This window comes from Trachypithecus francoisi, unplaced genomic scaffold (assembly GCF_009764315.1).
Source record: "Trachypithecus francoisi isolate TF-2019V2 unplaced genomic scaffold, Tfra_2.0 Lachesis_group10, whole genome shotgun sequence".
NCBI lineage: Eukaryota > Metazoa > Chordata > Mammalia > Primates > Cercopithecidae > Trachypithecus > Trachypithecus francoisi.
Window position 1 is genome coordinate 22464315 of NW_022681455.1, and position 21704 is coordinate 22486018.

At 38.7% G+C, this 21704-nt stretch overlaps 1 long non-coding RNA gene across 1 annotated transcript in view; it reads left to right on the plus strand.

Annotated features, from left to right (window-relative positions):
• Nucleotides 1-16874, plus strand: part of LOC117086792 — a 44830-nt gene extending 27956 nt beyond the window's left edge. The window contains exons 2-4 of the long non-coding RNA XR_004438578.1: nucleotides 766-830; nucleotides 12266-12354; nucleotides 14557-16874. This is a non-coding gene — a long non-coding RNA (uncharacterized LOC117086792). The remainder of the gene's footprint in view (nucleotides 1-765; nucleotides 831-12265; nucleotides 12355-14556) is intronic.
• Nucleotides 16875-21704: the final 4830 nt, after the last annotated feature.

Here is a 21704-nt window from a genome sequence, read left to right on the forward strand (position 1 = left end):
TAAGAAGAAAACTTGTTTCCATGTGCTGGACCCAGGTCCTTGCTGTTTTGTGCAGTCTTGGAACTTTGTGCCCTGCATCCCAACAGTGGCTAAAAGGGGCCAACATACAGCTCAGGTCTTTGCTTCAGAGGGTGCAAGGCCCAAGCCTTTGTGGCGTCCAAGTGGTGTTGGACCTGTGGGTGCACAGAAGTCAAGAATTGAGGTTTGGGAACCTCTGCCTAGACTTCAGATCATATATGGAAATATCTAGATGTCCAGGCGGAAATTTGCTGCAGGGTTGGAGCCCTCATGGAGAACCTCTGCTAGGGCAGTGTGAAAGGGAAATTTGGAATCAGAGCCTCCACACAGAGTCCCCACTGGGGCATTGCCTAGTGGAGCTGTGAAAAGAGGGCCACCATCCTCCATGGTTGAATGGTAGATCCACCAGCAGCTTGCACTATGCTCCTGGAAAAGCCACAGGCACTCAACGCTTGCCTGTGAAAGCAGTCTTAGGGGCTGTACCCTGCAGAGCCACAGGGGCAGAGCTGCCCAAGGCCTTGGGCGTCCCCTCATTTTGTCAGTGTGCCCTGGATGTGAGAGATGGAGTCAAAGGAGATTATTTTGGAGCTTTAAGATTTAATAACTGCCATGTTGGCTTCCAGACTTGCATGTGGCCTGTAGACCCTTTGTTTTGGCCAATTTGTCTCATTTGGAATGGAATCATTTACCCAATGCCTATACCCTCATTCTATCTTAGAAGTAACTAACTTGCTTTTGATTTTACAGGCTCACAGGCCGAAGGGATTTTCCTTGTCTTGGATGAGACTTTTGACTTGAACTTTTGGGTTAAGGTTAGTATAAGTTAAGATTTTGGGGGACTCTTGGGAAGGCATGATTGATTTTGCAATGGGAGAAGGACATGAGATTTTGGAGGGGCCAGTTGCAGAATGGTATGGTTTGGCTCAGTTCGCCACTCAAATCTCATCTGGAGTTGTAATCCCTAGATGTTGAGGGAGGGGCCTGGTGAGAGGTGATTGGATCATGGGAGTGGTTTCTGCCATTTTGTTCTCACAGTAGTGAGGTAGTTCTCAGAAGATCTGATGCTTTAAACACGTTTGGCAGTTCCCCATCTCTCTCTCTCTCTCTCTCTTTCTTTTTCTCTCTCCCCCGCTGTCCCCCTCTCCCCCCAACCTCTCCTGCTGCCATGTAAGACATGCCTTGTTTCCCCTTTGCCTTCCACCATGATAGTAAGTTTCCTGAGGCTTCCACAGCCATGCAGAGCTATGAGTCAATTAAACCTTTTTTTCATAGATTACACAGTCTCAGATAGTATCTTTATAGCAGTGTGAGAACAGACTAATACATTGTGTGTATGCTGAACTGTGCTTGCATTCATGGGATAAATCTCACTTAATTATGGTGTATTATCTTTTTGATGTGCTGTTGAATTCAGTTTGCTAATATTTTGTTGAGAATTTTCGCATCTATGTTTATCAGGGATATTGGCCTGTAGTTTGTTGTTGCTGTTATATCCTTATCTGGTTTTGATATTAGGGTAATGCTGGTCTTACAGAATGAATTTGGAATAATTGCCTTCCCTTAGATTTTTTCGGAGTAGTTTGATAAAAGTTGGTATTAGTTCTTTGAAAGTTTGGTAGAATTCATCAGTGAAGCCATCTGCCCCTAGGTTTTTCTTTGTTGGGAGATTTTTTAAAATTACTGACTCAATCTCATTTCTCATTATTGGTCTATTCAGGATTTCTGTTACTTTCTGATTCAGTCTTGGTAGGTTGTATGTATCCAGGACTTTATCCATTTCCTCTGGGGTTTTCAATTTGTTTGGTATATAATTGTTCATAATAGTCCCTAATGGCCCTTTGAATTTCTGTGGTATCAGTTATAATGTCTTCTTTTTTGTTTCTGTTTTATTTTTGTCTTTTTTTTCTTAATCTAGCAAATGGTATATGCTAGTCAATTCTTGCACTGCCATAAAGAAACACCTAAGGCTGGGTAATTTATAAAGAAAAGAGGTTTAACTGGGATATGGTTCTGCAGGATTTACAGAAAGCATGGTGCTGGCATCTGATCAGCTTCTGGAGTGGTCTCAGGAAGCTTACAATCATGGTGGAATTTGAAGTGGGGAGCAAGAGAGAGATGGGGAGATGCCACACACTTTTAAACAAGATTTCAGGAGAACTCATTCACTATGGTGAGAACAGTACCACGCTATGAAGGATATTCCCCCATGACCCAAACACTTCCCACCAGGTCCCACCTCCAACATTAGGCATTGCATTTCAACATGAGATGTGGGTGAAGAGAAATATCCAAACTATATCATGAGGTGTTCAGTGTATTTTATTTTAATTAATTTAGAGACAGTGCCTCACTCTGTCACCCAGGCTGGAGTACAGTGGTGCAATTTTGGCTCACTGAAATCTCGGCCTCCTGGGTTCAAGCAATTCTCATGCCTCAGCCTCCCAAGTAGCTGGGATTACAGGTGTGTGCCACTACACTCAGCTAATTTTTGTATCAATATTTTTAGTAGAGACAGGGTTTCCCCATGTTGGCAAGGCTGGTCTCAAACTCCCAATCTCAGGTGATCCACCTGCCTCAGCCTCCCAAAGTTCTGGGATTATAGGTGTAAGCCACCTCATCTGGCCTATTTACTTCATTTTTTACTTCTTTTAACTTTTATTTTAGGTTCCGTGCTACATGTAAAGGTTTGTTACATAGGTAAACTTGTGCCACAGGGGTTTGTTGTACAGATTATTTCATCACCCATGTATTAAGCCCAGTACTGAATAGTTATCTTTTTTGCTCCTCTCCCTCCTTCCACCCTCTACCCTCAAGTAGACCCCAGTGTCTGGTGTTTCCTTCTTTGTGTTCATAAGTTCTCATCATTTAGCTCCCACTTATAAGTGAGAACATATGGTATTTGGTTTTCTGTTCCTGCATTAGTTTGCTAAGGATGATAGCCTCCAGCTCATCCATGTTCTTGCAAAATACATGCTCTCGTTCTTTTTTATGACTGCATAATTTTCCATGGTGTGTATGTACCACGTTTTCTCTATCCGATCTGTCACTTATGAGCATTTAGGTTGATCCTGTGTCTTTGCTATCATAAACATTGCTGTAGTGAACATTCACATGCATGTGTTCTTATGGTGGAATGATTTATTTTCCTGTGGGCATATACCCAGTAATGGGATTGCTGGGTCGAATGGTCATTCTACTTTTAGCTTTTTGAGGAATCATCATATTGCTTTCCAAAATGGTTGAACTAATGTACGCTCCCACCAACAGTGTATTGTGTTCCCTTTTCTCTGCAACCTCTCTGCCATCTATTTATTGACTTTTTAATACTAGCCATTCTGAGTAGTGTGATATCATATCTCATTGTGGTTTTGATTTGCATTTCTCTAATGATCAGTGATACTGAACTTTTTTTTTCATGTTCTTTTTGGCCACATGTATGTTTTCTTTTGAAAAGTGTCTGTTCATGTCCTTTGCCCACTTTTTAATGGGTGGTTTTTCTCTTGGAAATTTAAATTCTTTATAGATGATGGATATTAGACTTGTCACATACATGGTTTGCAAATATTTTCTCCCATTCTGTAGGTTGTCTGTTTACTCTATTAACAGTTTGTTTGGCTATGCAGAAGCTCCTAAGTTTAATTAGATCCCATATGTACATTTTTGCTTTTGTTGTGATTGCTTTTGGTGTCTTTGTCATAAAAATCTTTGCCTGTTTCTATGTCCAAGATGGTATTGCCTGGATTGTCTTCCAGGCACTTCAAAAAACCTGCTGTTTATTTTGTTGATCTTTTGTATTTTTTGTCTCTGTTTCATTTATTTCCACTTTGATTTTTATTTTTTTCCTCCTACTAATTTTGGGCTTGGTTTGTTCTTGCTTTTCTCTTTCCCTCAGGTATATTGTTAAGTTGTTTATTTGAAAATTTTCTACTTTTTGATGTGGACACTTATTGCTATGAAGTTCTTTCTTAGTACTGCTTTTGCTGCATACCATAGGTTATAGTATATTGTTTTTATTTTCATTTGTTTCAAGAAATTTTTACATTTTACATTTCCTTCTTAATTTCTTCCTTGACCAATTGATCATTCAGGAAGATGTTGTTTGATTTCCATGTATTTTTATAGTTTCCAGAGTTCCTGTTGTCGAATTCTAGTTTTATTCCATTGTAGTCAGAAAAAATACTTGATATGAATTCAGTTTTCAAAATGTTGTTAACCCTTGTTTTGTGACTAGCATATCGTCTATCCTGGAGAATGTTCTATGTTCTGATGAGAAGAAGTTGTATTCTGCCTCTGTTTGATGAAATGTTCTGTAAATGTCTGTTAGATCCAGTTGGGTATAGGCAGTGTAAATCTGATATTTCTTTGCTGATTATCTATCTAGATGACATGTTTGCTGAGAGTAGGGTGTTGAAGACCCCAGCTATTATTGTATTGAGGTTTCTCTCTGTCTTAAGATCTAATAACATTTGACTTATATAACTGAGTGCTCTGGTTTTGGGTGCATGTATACTTAGAATTATATCCCCCTGCTGAATTGATCCCTTTATCATTATATAAGGACCTTTCTTTCCTCTCTTGGCAGTTTTTTACTTAAAGTCTAATTTATCTGATACAAGTATAGCTACTGTTGCTTGTTTGGGTTTCCATTTGTTTGGATACTCTTTTTCTGTTTCTTCACCCTCGGTCTGTAGTGTCTTTACAGGTGAGATGAGTTTCTTGTTGGCATCATATAGTTGTATCTTATTTATTCATTAATTCAGCCAGTCTACATTTTTAAAATGGGGAATTTAATCCATTTCCATTCAAGGTTATTACTGATAGGCAAGGACTTACTGTTGTCATTTTGTTAGTTTTTTTGGTGGGGGGGGTGGTATATCCTTTGTTTCTTCTTTTATTGTTGATCTTTGCAGTTTTCTGTTTGTTTGTTTTTTTTTGTAGTGATAGTATTTGATTCCTTTCTCTTTCTCATTTGCATATCTGTTCTACCAGTGAGTTTTATATTTTCATGTATTTACATGATGGTAGTTTTTCTTTCACATCCAGTTGAAATACTTCCTTAAGCATTTCTTGTAAGGCTGGTCTACTGGTGATGAATTTCTTGAGGTTTTGATTGTCCAGAAAGGACTTTATTTCTCCTTTTTTTCTCAGAGATAACTTTGCTGGACATAGTATTCTTCTCTGACAGCTTGTTTTCTTTCAGCACTTTGAATATATCATCCCATTCTGTCCTGGTTTTTATGGTTTTCTCTCCTGGTCTGCTGAGAAATCTGCTATTAGTCTAATGGGGACTCCCCTATATATATGACTTGACACTCTTCTCTTGTTGTTTTTAGAATTCTCTGTCATTTACTTTTGATGGTTTGACTATAATATGCCTTGGAGAAGAACTTTTTGGGTTGAAACTTTGGGGAACTTTACAACATTGTATCTCTCCCAAGACTTGGAAGCCTTTTAGCTATTATTTCATTGAATAAATTTTCTATGACTTTTCCCATCTCTTCCACCTCTGGAACTGCCGTAATGCAATCATTTGTTTGCTTAATGGTGTCCAATAAGTTTGACAGACTTTCTTCATTCTTTTCCATTCTTTTTTCTTGTTTGACTGGATTATTTCAAAAGGTATCTCCTCATGTTCAGAGATTCTTTCTTCTGCTTGATGTAATGTGTTGTTGAAGCTTTCAATGACATATTTTTATTTATTAAATTCTTCAGCTCCAATATTTCTGTTTTTTTCATTTTTGATACCCATCTTTTGTTGAATTTCTCATTCAAATCATGAATTGTTTTTTCATTTTCATTGAATTGTCTTTTTTGTATTCCTTTGTCTCTGAGTTTTCTTAAAGTTATTATTTTGAATTTCTTTTCAGGCAATTAAAAATTTTCCTTCTGTTGAGGTCAGTTACTGGAGAATTACTGTGCTATATAGTGTTATATTTCACTGCTTTTTCATGTTCTTGTCTCCCTTGCTTGATATCTGTGCATTTAGTGGAACATTTGCCTCTTCCAGTTTTGTAGTGTGGCTTTCATGGGAAAAAACTTTCTCCTGCAGATGTGTCCTAGGGTGTCAGTTGGGTAGGGTGCATTGGCTTTTCTTTGGGTGGGTGCAGTAGTGTAGTCTTTGTACAGTTTCTTCAGCTATAGTCAATATGAGCAATGCCCCTGCATGCCTCAGTGGCTTAGGCTATACAGATTTGTATGCCTATTCCACCTACTTGGGCTCTGCTCCTCTGGGGGTAGGGTGCTGGACTGGTCCATGCTTTGGAGAAGTGAGGGGCTGGTAAATCAGTGGCTTGAGTCAGCTCAGGCTCTGCTCCTCACATTAAATCTTGAAAGATGTGAATTTCATTACCTCTTAGTTACATAATGCCATATACAAACTCTTTGTTGTTTTAAATCTAATCTCTGACTTGGTTATAAATGATTGCACTTTTCTACTGTTTCTAACTATAGCATAGCAGTGCTAAAACATCTGGGAAGGCAAAAGAAAGTTAGATAGGCTAGTAACACCAAAGTAATGCTGAAACCTGGAAGGAAAGAAAAATACATTACTTTCCTCTCCATTCTTCTTTGATCCCCTTTGAATATATGGCTTATTATAACAGCAAGATGTGTGACCTTGAGCTATTTATTTGTCTGGAGCCACAGCTTCTTTACTTATAAAATAAAGTTAATGCCATTTACATCTCAGAAACTGTGAATATAAGATGAGAAATATGTTTATAAAATCTCATATAATGCTTGTCACACAGTAAGGTTTGGAAAAGCGAATCCTTCAACAGCGTTCCTCAGTTCTTTCTCTTGTGCTGAAAGTGGACTACCTTAGAAAAGACCATACAAGCAAAAATAGAATGACTTGGCTACAGAGCTGTTTCATTGTGTACGGATTACCAGCTTGTCTTAATCCAGTGAGATAGAACACTCCCCAACACAAGTGACATGAAGCCAGTGTATTACTTACAGATAGGACAGCAGAAGCCTATGATTCATAAAAGCCTCAAGAAAGCTAGTTTGGCAGATGGAGTTTCATCTGCATGTGCCCCCCATTTGCGCTGCAGTGGAGGGTCCCAAGAAAGCATCCCACCCCGGGTTTTATACCCCAGCATAACATGATTCACTGTGCTAATGTGTTGAAGGACATACTGTTTCTATGAGGGATTAGAACAGAGCCTAGACTGTTCAGGCTAGTTTCTCCCTATCTTAAGATGTTGCATTCTCAGCATATTCTATAGTTATTCTTGAGAACTATGAGTAAAAAAGGGGGGGGTAACTGTGTCAGTCCAAAGATACCTGAAGAATTGTCCTGTGCTGACTAACAGCTGAAAAGTTTCCAGTTGATTTAAAGTCAAGTGTTTCGCAATGTAGTTACAAACAAAATCATTAAGTGCCTATTTTGTGTTTGGCCCCATGGTGATACTAATAATGATTATGACAATAATAACAAAATGTATTAAGCAATCATTTTTACCTGTCATTCTTTGAAGCATTATCTCATTTACTTCTCCCAGAACCCAGTAAGGTAGTTAGCATTATTATCTCTAGTTTACAGATGAGGATATACTGAGTTTGCAGTGTTTAACTCATCCACAGTCACTTTACTATTTGTGGTGGAGGGGTGATTTGAACCCAACCTATTTGACTGATTTTTTAACCAGATTGTTAAGAAAATAAACATCAGCCATCCAAAATCTCCCCATCTAATCTAGATGGGAAGTTTACAGCTTGAAATAATTAGTCTCAAGAGATTTCAGAGACGTGGTAGAAAACCAACATGGCCTTGGTCTTCCACCACTAAGGTTTTGTTTTTAAAATAAATGAATAAGTAGGTCTTGACTTGCCATTTTATAGCTTTGGTCTTAGTTCAACAAGAAGGAGCAAGTAGGAAGACTTTTCGTAGCGAACCCCCAACGAGTTGAAATCAGCATTAGCATAGAGCTTTAGAAATAAGATTCAGCATGTGTCTTGCCGTGTGACCAATCCTGTTCTCCATCACAGAATTCTAGTTACTTGGTGAACCTGGGAGGCCACTCTCTGTCCCCATCCTGGACCCCCCCTATACTGCAGATCCTCCCTGACATGGGACCCTGGACCCTAAGGCTCAGAAGGGCTCAACCAGGACTTAACAGCAGTTTCCGAAGGGCCTTCACCCATCTTCCCAGTCTGGCCAGACTGACAGGACCAGGAAGGGATGGGGCATGGGAAAGATTAGAGATGTAGAATAAAGCAGTATCGTGGAGAGCCTTGAAAGCCAATTTAAAATCGTTTTGTCTTCTAATAGTAGGTCCTGCCTTAGCAGCCTTTACGCTTTGGATCTTGACTCCTTAGTAGGTTGTGAAATTAGTGTATTGGGTCACAACCAACATACCTGTTTTAATGAACTAGGATAGAGGAAAATAGAAAATAGAAACATGTCTTGCAGTTAATAAGGGTTTTTGTGAAACACATGTTTTAGTTATATACAGTCAATTCTTGTTATCTGTAATAGTTCTAGTCTATAAAGTCACCAACCCTGAATTAGTAATTACGAAGCCATTGCTCCCTGGGTAAATACAGGATTAGGTTCCTTTGTTCCTCTGGTCACAAAATTTTCATCAACAGATTAATACATACCCTTATTTTATGAGTGTTTCTGTATAAGGACACCTCATTTAATATATATGTTGATTCATTAACATTAAACTCTAGGCTAAAGCACTATCACTCATACCTGAATGAAGCTTCTTGAATACATGTGTTTTTCTCCCTAAGGTACATCACAGCCTTCTTGTGCTGATGAACGCCAGTTACCATGTTAGCACTGTGCTTGGGGGCCATTTTAAACATGAAATCACCAATTTTAAAAAAGCACAAAAATGCAAAAAGTGTGACATTAAATAGGCCTTGAAAAGAACACTCGTTTACAGTTTGAGCTGAAATAAGAAGACAGAGCACCACTTTTTTCAACCTCAGCTGGGAACACATATGTCAGGTGCTTACATTTTCATCACTGTACACATGTCTGTGACTGACCACAAACATGCTTTGAGTATGGATTTGGGAGTTACAAATATATTTAGCAAGTAGGTGAATTTGCAAATATAGAATTTGTAAATAATGATCAACTGTGTGTGCACGGACACACAAATATGTTGACTAGGTCTACGAGGTTATAATGTAAAATGTATTTCTCAAAAGAAAGTTTTTTGTTTTGTTTTGTTTTTTGACGTATGTCCCTAAATAATCAGATTGCTGAGGAATGCCACAGTGGACATTGCTTTAAGAGGTAGCCAGTAAGCAGAATGGGGTTTAGAGGCAAGCAGCCTAGATTAGAAGACTTCTATAGTAATCTAACCCCATGAAGCAATGAGGGCAAAAGTGGGCCTGGAGACTAGGGATAATTAAGCCAAGAAAAAAATAAAGTGATGACTTGGTTACAAATTGAGTATGTAAATAAAGAAGGAAAAATTGATGATTATTCTGAAAGTATCTGGTTTAGAAATTAGAAGGGTGGTAGATATAGTGAAGTATGTTGTATATTGGAAGGAATAGAGCTTTGGATGCTGGTGCAATCCAGTTTCAGTCTTGCCTCTATGACTTTATTAGACATGTGATCTTTGGCAAGTCATAAAGCCTTCTGCCTCATTTTTACAATCATGCCTTTTAAATATCAGGTAATTGCTACAATTAAATGAGTCAATATACTATATATGTGACATTCGTAAAATACACTAACACCCAAGATGTAGCTGCAATATAAATAGGTGCTATGTCTGTATTATGTGTAATTATTCATAATATGTTTATTATATTCACATATTTTTATACATATACATGCAAAATATAGTATAATTACACCTAAAGAAATACTGGGACATCAAAGAAGGGTTACTCATCAGGCCATGAAATTATGAGATGGCAATAAAGTTGAAAGGCCAGGATTACTATATATGTGGATTATCAGTTTTTCAAAGCACTAGAGTACAAGTAATATATATTAAAATTGCCTGATAAAATTTAAACTTTCTTTGAGAATGCACGGTAGGATCTTGTCACCAGCCATAATCAGAAATATCAATTTTTACCCTATTGGCACAGCTCAAAATTGCTGGTAGAGAGAGGAACTTCTGGTTGATGGACTACCAAATACACAGGCTTTTACTGTAATTTGTTCTGCAGGTTAAAGTTAGTATTGTCAAAACATGGCAGGCAACATTATAGATTTTAAGGCTTCAGTATCTTTATATCTCCCATGGTATTAAATATAATACAAACACAGAAAAATGCTCTTCTCTCATTATGTCTTTTCTTTTTGATGAGAGATGAATAGGTTCACTTGAGAAATGATTATATCGACTATTGTACTTCAAATTTTCTTGCACTACACAACTGGCAAGAAGTGGCAAGTCAGTAAGTCCAAATAGACAGCCGATGTGTGATTTCATATCACAGATACTCTCTCTGCAGCACAATAGAACACAGGGTATTGAGTTATCCCCTAATGAATTAAAGTCCCTCTTGCATCCTTTACATACCGATTTCATTAATATTAATAATTACTAATTGTAGCTAACACTTGCCAATGCATAATGGGAACTACGTTTTTACAAATGTTGCCTAACAAAGACTGTTATTTTTTTCTGCATCTTGGTCGTGGCACAGTCTGATAGCTTTCAAAGAGCAAGCCAAATTGTCAAATGCTGTCCGGTTTGTAATGTCATGTTCGATCTGGAGCTGAGAAGTGCGGCCTCAGGTTTCTGGCCTGTCTTTTATGTCACAGAAGCACAGAATTGTTAAACAATCTGGGGAAATTGAAAGCAGCAAATGTGCAATAAAATTTTCTCTGTAGTTCAGTGCTACATAACAAAAGAGACCCGTAAACTTTCTTCCATTCTGGCACTGGATGGTGACTTATCTGTGGGAACAGCAGCCACAACAGATGTAAAGAAAAACAGATAGAACTTTTAAAAAATAAACTTCAGGAAATAGTTTTCATGTCTTTATTTTTCCCTGTGTTTCAGCTAATGCTCAAAGCTTTCCTAAAATGTTCTGTTGGAAATAGTGAGACTGGAATAAGCTCTATTTTCCATTTTGTTCCCTTGTTTCGGGGCTTTCAGATGTCCTTAATAACCCTGAACTTGTAGAATGTTTTAATTAAGGACTTCATTGTTAGAGTATAATAACATAAACCTAAGATCCCCCTGTGATAATCATGCTTTGTTTATGGTTTTACAATAAACTTGTGTTTTATCCTGTTGGTATATTTATTGTATTTTGGCATTTCTTTTGACGATGCCTAAAAATCCCAGAAGCTTAAAGAAGGAGAGACAACCTCTGAAGCCACTTTGACTTTTCTTTTTTTTTCTTGACAGTGTTTTATCTCTGAAGAATTCAGTTCAGTACATGGGTCTTTTGAGTACATTTATTGTACTAAAATGTCGTATTTGCTTAGCTCAAATGAAGAGCAACTATACTGAAAATAAGATAGATAGCTATTTTATAAAAGAATTTCTATCTTTCTCTGCCAAGAATGCTGTATGTTTTTTCCTTACATTAGGAAATGGGGATAATTTTGACACTTTCCACTTCATTTTAGAAAGAGCTTGTACTTTTGTCTTGTAAGGGAAATTAAAAAATGTAAGCATGGTAGGGCACAGTGGCTCATGCCTTTAATCCCAGCACTTTGGAAGGCCAAGGCTGGAGGATCACTTAAGCCCAGGAGTTCGAGGCTGCAGTGAGCTCTGAATGTACCACTGCATTCCAGCCTGGATGATAGACCGAGACCTTGTCTGTGAAAAAAAAAAAAAAGTGTGAGCAATGCTGTTTATTATGAAGCTTAATTTGCATTGAAGTTAAATGTTAATGGGATTCTTCTCTCTTCTTTTTCTAACTCAGAAATTCCATTCTAAAGCCATGAAATGGGCAGGGCAAGGTAGGAGTCTGCAGCAGGGAGGAGGGCGGGGTTTGTGGTGGCTCAGAGCAACATGTCAGACCCGAGAGGGTAAGTACTGATAGGGCACAGCCTGTCAAGGGCTGTCAGAGCCTTGGCAGGGTGAGGAGGATGTTCACATGTGGGGACAGGCTGGTGTGGGGTTTTGGAAGACAAGCTGGGTGAAGCAGGTGTCTAGAGGTGGAGTGGATTGGAATATGGACCCCCAAAATATTTGTCCAAGTGCTAACTCCTGGTACCAAACTCTATTAATTTCTCAGAGCTGCTGTAACTAATTATGTTAAACTTGCTGACTTCATTCAACAGAAAATTATTCTTTCACAGTTCTGGAGGCCAGAAGGCCAAAATCAAAGTATGGGCAGGCTTGATTTCTTTAGAAGACTCCAAGGGAGGACTGTGCATCCTTGCTTCTGGTGGGTATTGGCAATCCTTGGAGTTCCTTGGCTTGTAGGCACATCACTTCCATCTCTGCTTCTGCTTTCACGTGGGGCTCTTCCCTCTGTGTGTCTATGTCACCTCCCTTTCTGACTCCCATAAGAACACTTGTTATTGGATATAGAGCCCTCCCTAATCCAGGATGGTCTCATCTTGAGATCCTTCTCTTGGTTATGGCTGCAAAGACCCTTATTCCAAACAAAGTCACATTTTGAAGTTTTGGGGGGACATGTGTTTTGATGTGCCACTATCCAACACACTACCAAATGAAAGGAGGTGACTCATCACATGGTTTTAGAGATCAAGAGGAGTGAGAATGGCATCCCTGGGAAGGGGTGGTTTCTTGTGGGGCAAGAAAGCTTATGCAGGATAGGAGAGCATCTATGCTAGAGGTCACCCAGCATAAATGTCAGACCCCAAGTGGGGTGAGGAGGCGAGATGAGAGATTGGTTACATATGGTAGACTGATCAAATAGGTAAGTAAGTATATGGAGGGTGAGAGAGCCAAGATTCTGTCATAGAAGCAAATTACAAATATAAAAAAGGAGAAAATTATGGAGTTGAAGGTACTGGTATGAACTTATAATTTGTGATAAATAAAGATATATTAATACATGGAGATGTAAATGTATGTGGGTGTATGTGTGTATTATAATACCTAGCTCTGTTCACTGAAATAGACTGGCAACATATCCTCTGCAATAGCAACTAGCACATTTAGCATACATATCTTGGCTTCTAAATACCAGTCTTCACCAAAAAGAGAGAGAGTTTTTCTGGGAAAATGACCAGATTTCATAGAGGGAGTACATTGTATAGAGGGAGTACAATATCAAGCATTTTATACCAGAAAGTAAGGAAGTCCTTTAAAAAACAATGAAGTCATGTCTAAAGGGCATAAAAATCATCTTGAAGAAGCTCCCATAAGCCAAATTGGGAATAATTTGACCATCAAAATAAATGATAGTAATGTATTACAGCTCATTAAAATACAAAACCATAAGTCCATCATTATCTAAGTGAGTAAATTGAAAATTTGGAATGAATGAGATATTTACATACTTTCAAATCTATCCCCCACAAAATATTTACTAATCACAAGAGGGAAAATGAATACATTTTGAATGGAGAAACATGGCAGATGCCACCTGAACTGAGTGATCAAAGTGAACATCGTCAGTGATAGCATAAATCAAAATTACTTGTCACCTACCTGATAGAATGCAATAAGAAACATCTGTGATATTCCTGTCAGATGCATCATCTAAATCTCATCATGCGAAAGCACAATAAAGCCAAATTGAGGCATATTCTGCAGAATAACTGGATGGTAATTTTCAAAAGTCTCAGTTTTGAAAGCCAGGGAAAGACTAATGAACTAATTAAGGCATCTAGAGAGACATGATAACTAATTGCAATGTGTGTTTCTGAACTGGACCCTTATTTTGACAATCAAATGGGGTCTGAAAATTAGAGAGTAGTAACATCTCACCATATCAATTGCTTAGTCAATATCTGGAGCAGAGTAAGCACTCAGTTTATGATGATTTTGACAACGATGATAATGACAATGATCACTGAAGGACCGCATGAAAAAATATACCTAGTATCTATCTACTTAATATCCTGGAATTCTAGAACAGGAATGTTCTGGATTCATGTGCAAAAAAACAACTGGTTCCCCAGGTCTAATCAAATTAAATTGAGAGGTAAATTTAAATTATATATGTTTTTTATCCAACAGATAAATAAAAAGCACTTTGCCAAATAGTTAAACACTTGAGAACCAGATAACTAAACTATTCAGACCTAGGAATTCTAAAATTAAATTGTTTTCATGAAAGTCAAAAATTCAGTCTTCTTCCAACAACCAAAGAAGAGGAATGAATATGAAAAGAGAGGCTGAATTGTCCCAACACTGAAGTGTTGGGAGCAATTCATTGAACTGTAGAGCCGGAAGAGATAATGGTAAGTGTGCCAAGATCCTTCGATAATGCCAGTTTGGAAGACTGATCCCTCATTTTCCAAGGGAAAAATAAATCCCAGTGTCATAATTGCATTCCTGTGCAGATCTTTGCTTAGGTTTTCTAAAGTTCAGAGCTAAAAGTATATCATCCTTTGTATTTAAGGAAGTCTTATGGGTATCCTCACTTACTCATGGTGCAATAATATTCCTGCAGATTCTACATCTCCATCCATGGGCCACTGTTTCAGGAATCTCAGCCAGTGCAACTCAACCTCAACCAACAAGAGCATGCAGAGAAAGGAGTCCCCTACCTGCCACACAGCTGTTGTCTGAAAACTATCTCATATTGTCTCAAGTTGTCATTCAGTGTGAATTAGACCTTTTTAACATGTAATCTGCAACATGCTTCATTGTCTAATTTTCCAGAACCCCTCATATAAGAAACTGTATTATTGGTATAATCATCATGGTGAGGAAGTTGGTATGTGGGGGAGAGATGACAGGAGCAGAGAGTAAGTCAGACCTGGCTGCCTGACAGATGAAAAGGAAATGACAAAAAAAAAAAAGACACAGAAGAGTATTTAGTTGACCACACAGAAAAGGGAAGTAGGTGAGACAGCAGTAGACTAAGATTCGTAAGTCTCAATTTCTAGTCTTATTTATTAGCTATGGGAGGCCTTGAGAGAGTTCTAGAATTAAGTGATCTCTCTTTATAAAGTAGAAACAGTAATAACTTCCCTGGCTATCTCACAACGCTGTAGTAGTAAGAAATAATTTTATAATTAAAGAATATTTTAGGGCTGATTACATTTTTGGGCAGTGGCTCATGCATGTAATTTCAACACTTTGGGAGGCCAAGGTGGGCGGATTGCTTGAGCCCAGGAATTCAAGACCAGGCTGGGCAACATAGACCTCGTCACTACAAAAGAAAAAAAATTAGCTAGGCGTGGTGGCATATGCCTGTGGTCCCAGCTACTCAGGAAGCTGAGACAGGAGGATCACCTGAGCCTGGGAGGTCGAGGCTACAGTGAGCCATGATCACACTACTGCACTCCATCCTGGAAAACAGAGTGAGACTCTGTCTCAAATAAAGGAATATTTTACACTTCAAGGTTCTATACAAATGTAAAGCATCATTCTATTACATGTTTATAATGCTGATTATTCTTTAAATGACTTTAAAATGTTAATCTCTGCTAAGCCCATAGAGAAGTATATAACAAATTGGTGAAGGATTGGCATTAAAGATAGTCAAAATAAAACATAGAAATTATGGTAAATAATTTAACTGGTAAAATAATCTAAGTGGTAGTTGTCAGGTAAGTGGAAATTCAATCAGCTGATTGTTCAGGATTCTTCGTTGTAAGTGACAGAGACCTAACTAAAAGTATGTGAAGCACATAACTGAGAAATCTGTGGTATGGCTTAGCAGTCAGAAATGGGAAAATACTGGGACCAGTTCATGTTTTATTTATATTATCTTTGTTCCCAGGCAGTCTCTGCATGTAAGTGACAAAGATGACTATCTGCAAATATATATACTTTTCTGAAGGGCTATCTCAAGCTGTTCTAGAGAAGCACTGAAAACTTCTTATACTTCAAGATAGTTTGCTTTCCCTGATTTGTGATGAGTGGAACACTGAACAGTGATATAGAATAATATTCTGTAGTTAAGGGGTTGTTGTAGTATGGCCAGTGGGTGGAATCCGATCCTCAGCCTGATTTTGCAAATAATCTTATAGAAACACAGCAACACCCATTTATTACACCTTGTTTATGGCTGCTTCGGGGTTGCAATGGCAGAATTGAGTAGTTGTGACAGAGATCACTAGGCTCACCACATCGGAGATATTTACTGACTGACCCTTTATAGAAAGTTTGCTGCCCTTAGAGGAATGTGTGTTTCTAGTATCAGCAATAAACTTCTTGGATTTGTTTTGTTTTCTCATCTTTACAATGATAGTTGCAGACTAGTTGCTCCTTGTTACCTGTTTTTGAATGCTACTGTGTATTCTGTCTGTCAGGGCTCTCTGATTCTGTTTCTTATGGTGCTGAATGCACAATTTAATGCCCTGGAATTTCCTTCTGTCTTCTGCTAAACTTATGCTTCCTCAGATAGTTAAAATCCTGTTCTACCTTAGAAGTCTCCAGAGTTATTTTCCTAAATTAAGAAGAACTGGCTTTGAAGTTAGTCATTATGCCACACACAACGGTTGAAAAGAGCATCTCTTTTATGCACTGTGTGTATTTCAGCATCCACTCAGCTTCTTAGGTAGAAAAGGAAGAGTCTTCCACAGTGTATTTTATCCATATTTGGGTCAGAAACTCTTCTTTACCACGGAGGGTGATGGAAGAAAGATATGCGATGGTAACAGTAGGCAAGAGATGTAATAATCACAAAATTTGAGGCCGGGCCTGGTGACTCCTGCCTGTGATCCCAGCACTTTGGGAGGCTGAAGTGGGTGGATCACCTGAGGTCAGGAGTTCAAGACCAGCTTGGCCAATGTGGTGAAACCCCATCTCTACTAAAAAAAAATACAAAAAGTAGCTGGGTGTGGTGGTGCACATCTGGAATCCCAGCTACTCAGGAGGCTGAGGCAGGATAATAGCTTGAACCAAGGAGGTAGAGTTTGCAGTGAACTGAGATTGTGCCACCACTGCATTCCAGTCTGGGCGACAGAGTGAGACTACGTCTCAAAAAAAAAAAAAAAAAAAAAAAAAAAAAAAAATCTAGAAAAAGATCTCCAAGATTCAATCCTCTAATTATTTCTTTTAAAAATGAGAAAAATGACTCCTGGTCAGCTTTTACCTTCTTTTTCAACTGTTTTGGCAATACTTTCATATTGGACTCTTAAAGTCTCAAGTAATAGGTTTCAAAAACCTCAGATAATAAAAGTATAAAAATAAAACATATTAAAGACAAAACCCAAGAATCAGCTTCCTCTTCCTTCTTTACTCTTCCATGGGTGTTGACTCTAATTTCTCCATCTAGTTAGGCAGTTCTTTGCTTTTTATTGCTTATTTGTTGATGACATTTGCCATTTGTAGCAATAGTGATAGAATCATCTATATGTTTATGGCCTTGTTGAATGTAGAAAAAGGATAGTGGCATTTTCTAATTGTGTAACCCTGTAACACCTCGACGGGGACTGTAGATCATATGCTAGACCTTTTGTGTTTGTTCATGGTGGGTAGATTGCTTTAATATACTTACCACATTATCCTAATTGCCAGCCTTTTGGGGAGGGCTATATATCCTTGCTAATATGGTAGCATTTTTGTTCTAACATAGAGGTGACCCAAGGTAGACATAAGTGTTGTTCATTTTTGCCTAATACTAATAAAATTACCTAATTGTTGAAGCTTCAAGCTTGAATCTAGGCATTTTATGTCATTTCAAGTACACCCTAGCATTTTAAAGCATAAATATCCTACTATCCTCAACAACTTTAGAACAAAAATATTTTAACAAGAAAAAAGCATGCCATGACAAGCTGTAACTTAATAAAGAAAGACAAGGAATGGTCTCTATAGACCAAGAGAAAATGGGGCCTCAGATATATTTATACCAAAGGAATGTTATGAATGTAAAAAACAGCTTGACCCCCTTACCAAAAAAGACTCAAAAACCCTATATTTTGTTATCACAAGACTGTTTTAGTGAATAAAACGGTATGAATTGGTTTTACTTGTTTCCATTTAATACTTATTAACTTTATAATTATATTGCCTGAGGGTTTTAACTTCAAGTACAACATGATGACTATAATAGTTTTACACAAGGCAAATGGGAAAAACAGAAGTAATTTCTTTTAAAAAGAATGAAATATCTAAAAGGTATGACTCTTCAGTACATTAGCTCAGGTGAGCCAGACATGAAACTTCTCTTCCCATATTTAAACCTAATGTTGCTTTTGTGCCTCTGAGGGCTTGGAGTTTCCATGCCTTCTTAGGACATGCCACCCTCTCCACACCTGGATGTGTTCAACAACTCAGAAGCTCTTGGAACCCTATCATTTGGGGGTTTTTATGGAGGCTCCATTAAGGAGGTATAACTGATTAAATCACTGGCCATTGGTGGTTGACTCAGTCTCCAGCCTCTCTTCCCCCTCTGGAGGTGAAGGGGTGGGAAGGTGAGGCTAAGTTCCAACCCTCCAGTCACAGGGTTGGTTCCTCTGCAACCAGCCTTCAGCTTGAAACAATTCAGGGCCCACTGAGAGTCACCCCAGTAGCATATTCAGATGTGATTGAAATTGGGGCTTATGAATAACAAAAGGTATTTCTCTCACTCCTATTACTCAGACAATTACAAGGGTTTTAGAAGCTCTTGTGCCAGGAACTGGGAACAAAGACCAAATACATATGTCTTCTTCTATTACAGTATCGCAGGTGTGATACAGTAGGTAAATGGAGTCTCAGAGAGTCCCCCAGAGTATTCCATGGATCCACAAAATGAAGAATAAATAGATGGTTCTTCCCATGATCAAAAGTGGCCTGAAAATACTTGAGAATGAGTCATAACTAAAAAGGCCCTATAGTAGAAAAGAATGCACAGAGGACCGAATGTAAAAGAAGGCATCCCAGTCTCAGCTACTGTGGATGCATGCCAGTGCAGAAAGATGCTAGTGTGGCTACATGGTGCAGTGAACACCAAACTCCTGCATGGCCCCACATCGTTGATACCTTAGCTCTATATCATCCCCTAAAACTTAGGTGTTATGACATTCAGGATATGCTACCCCATAATTTTTTAAGCTAAAGGAATTTGAGAAAACAGAAGCAGGAATGTAATTGCCCAGTGGGTTCTTCCTGCCCTCTGCACAGACAAAACCAGTTCACTGAGACCATGGTATTGCAGTTAAGAAAGAGGAGTTTAACAGGAGGCTGGCCACATGGAAAAATTACAGTTACTACAAATTAGTCTCCCTGAAGCCTCAGAGGTCAGGGTTTTTCATGGATAGTTCGGTGAGCAGGGGATTGGGGGTAAGTGCTGCTGACTGGTTGGGGATACAATCATAGGCGTGTGGAAAATGGTCCTTGTGTACTGAGTTACCTCTGAGTGGGAAGCCACGGGACCCATTGAGTCCTGAGTCACGAGTCTGGGTTGGGTCAGTCTGAAAAACATCTCAAAAGACCAATCTTAGGTTCTAAAATAGGTGATATTATCTGTAGGAGCAATTGGGAAAGTTATAAATTATATGACCTCTGACCCCATGACTTCTGAGCAGTAAGAGATGATAGAAACTACACCTACATTTTATCAGAACTCGGGCCTCTTCCATAATCATAATCTTGTGTCCTTCCATTAAAAGGCGGTTTGGTAACTGCCCTCAAGCAAGGAGGGGGTCAGTTTTAGGGAGGTGCTATTATCATCCTTGCTTCAAAGTTAAGTTGTAAACTAAATTCCTCCCGCAATTAGCTTGGCCTACACCCAGAAATGAGCAAAGAGCCAGCCTGTGATGTTAGAAGCAAGATGGAGTTAGTCATGTTAGATTTCTCTTACTGTCATAATCTTTACAAGGGAGGTTCCAAGAAGGTCATTCTACCTTTCCCCTCACGCTTCTCATGTGACACAGGTCATAAAGCCTAGGAAGGATTTTCTGACCTTTCCCTGAAGCAGGTCTTAAGACCGTCCTTAGGGAGGTGCCATTTCTAAACCAAGAGAAAAGGCACATCCTTATGTCTGACACAGAGAAGAATCTGAACACACAGGCCTTGCTAAGTTCCCCTCCGTTTATTTTCATTAGATCATGCCCCTTTGTTCAATCCTGTTTCGCCACAACTATCAATTTCTTCATCAAGCCTAGCATAAAAAATACAGATTTCACGGTTTCTTTGGGTCTTCATTTCCTTATGAAGTCTCCTGTACCAGGTAAAACTTAAATAAGTTTCTCTGTTTTTCTCTTGTTGATTCTGTCCTTTGTTTTATGGGCTTCAGACATGAACCTAGTGATGAGTATGGGGAAGATATTTCTTTTCCTCTACAGATGCAAAAGGGAAGAGGGGGCAATCCCTAAACTGAAGTTATGATCCAGGGATCAGAGGCTCAAAAGCAAAATTAGGTTTAAATGTAGAAAAATATGTTCCTCTTTCATTTTAGATCTCTAAAATGCCCAAATCTACCCAGCTGTTTCTCAGAAGTCTGTTTCCCGTCCACCCTCTGCTCCTCTGTGTAGTGAAACTGTCTCGTTTGGGAGTAAAATGGCCTGGCTTTCCTTATTGAATATACTCTCAAAACTATTGCCTATTACTTTTTTCCATTCCTTCTTGAGAACTACACTTTTTAAAACAAGAATTGACTCCATTTATCTTTTTCTTTTAGCCTTCTTCTGGGGTATGCCTTCTCTAAAGCAATGAATAAAAAATGCTTTAGCTGAATAAATGGGGCAGGGATCAAGGAATACAAGCTAATATTTCACAATATTATCCTGCCATAAATAAAAGTATGGTTTAAATGAAAGTGGTGGAATTAGGGGTTACAGGTCATTGAAACACCACCTTATTCACTGCTACCAGCCCCTTGGCTTTCCACACAGCAGCAGAGAAGCTACACATAGATAGAATTATGAGCCAACATTGTGACTGGAGAAGGGTTGAAAATCTCATTTGTTGTCTTCCTGTTGAAATTAGACCCAATTCTTTGGAGAAAGTGCTTACTCTTTTTTTTTTGAGACGGAGTCTTGCTCTGTTGCCCAGGCTGGAGTGCAGTGGCGTGATCTAGGCTCACTGCAAGCTCCGCCTCCCAGGTTCACGCCATTCTACTGCCTTAGCCTCCTGAGTAGCTGGGACTACAGGCGCCCACCACCACACCCGGCTAATTTTTTGTATTTTTTTTTTTTTAAATAGACATAGGGTTTCACTCTGTTAGCCAGGATGGTCTCGATCTCCTGAACTCGTAATCCGTCCACCTCAGCCTCCCAAAGTGCTGGAATTACAAGCATGAGCCACCGTGCCCAGCCCCACTTACTCATTTTTGAGGTCCATAATAAATTGTAAATATGTGGCCTTTGTTGTATGAGTTTAGTATGAGCTGATTTGTGGGCCACAGTGGAATGGCAGAGGGAGATAGATGTTAACTAAGAAGTAGAAGTCCCCTTCAAGTTCTGACCCTGTCACTAATGAAGTCTTCATTTCCATATTTAGTAACTGCCTTTTTTTCTTTTTTTCTTTTTTTTTTTTTTTTTTTTTTTTTTGAGACAGAGTCTTGCTCTGTCACCAGGCCAGAGTACAGTGGCACAGTCTGGGCTCATTGCAACCTCCACCTCCCAGGTTCAAGCAGTTCCCCTGCCTCCCAAGTAACTGGGACTTCAGGTGCGTGCTGCCATGCCCAGCTAATTTTTGTATTTTGTATTTTTGTATTTT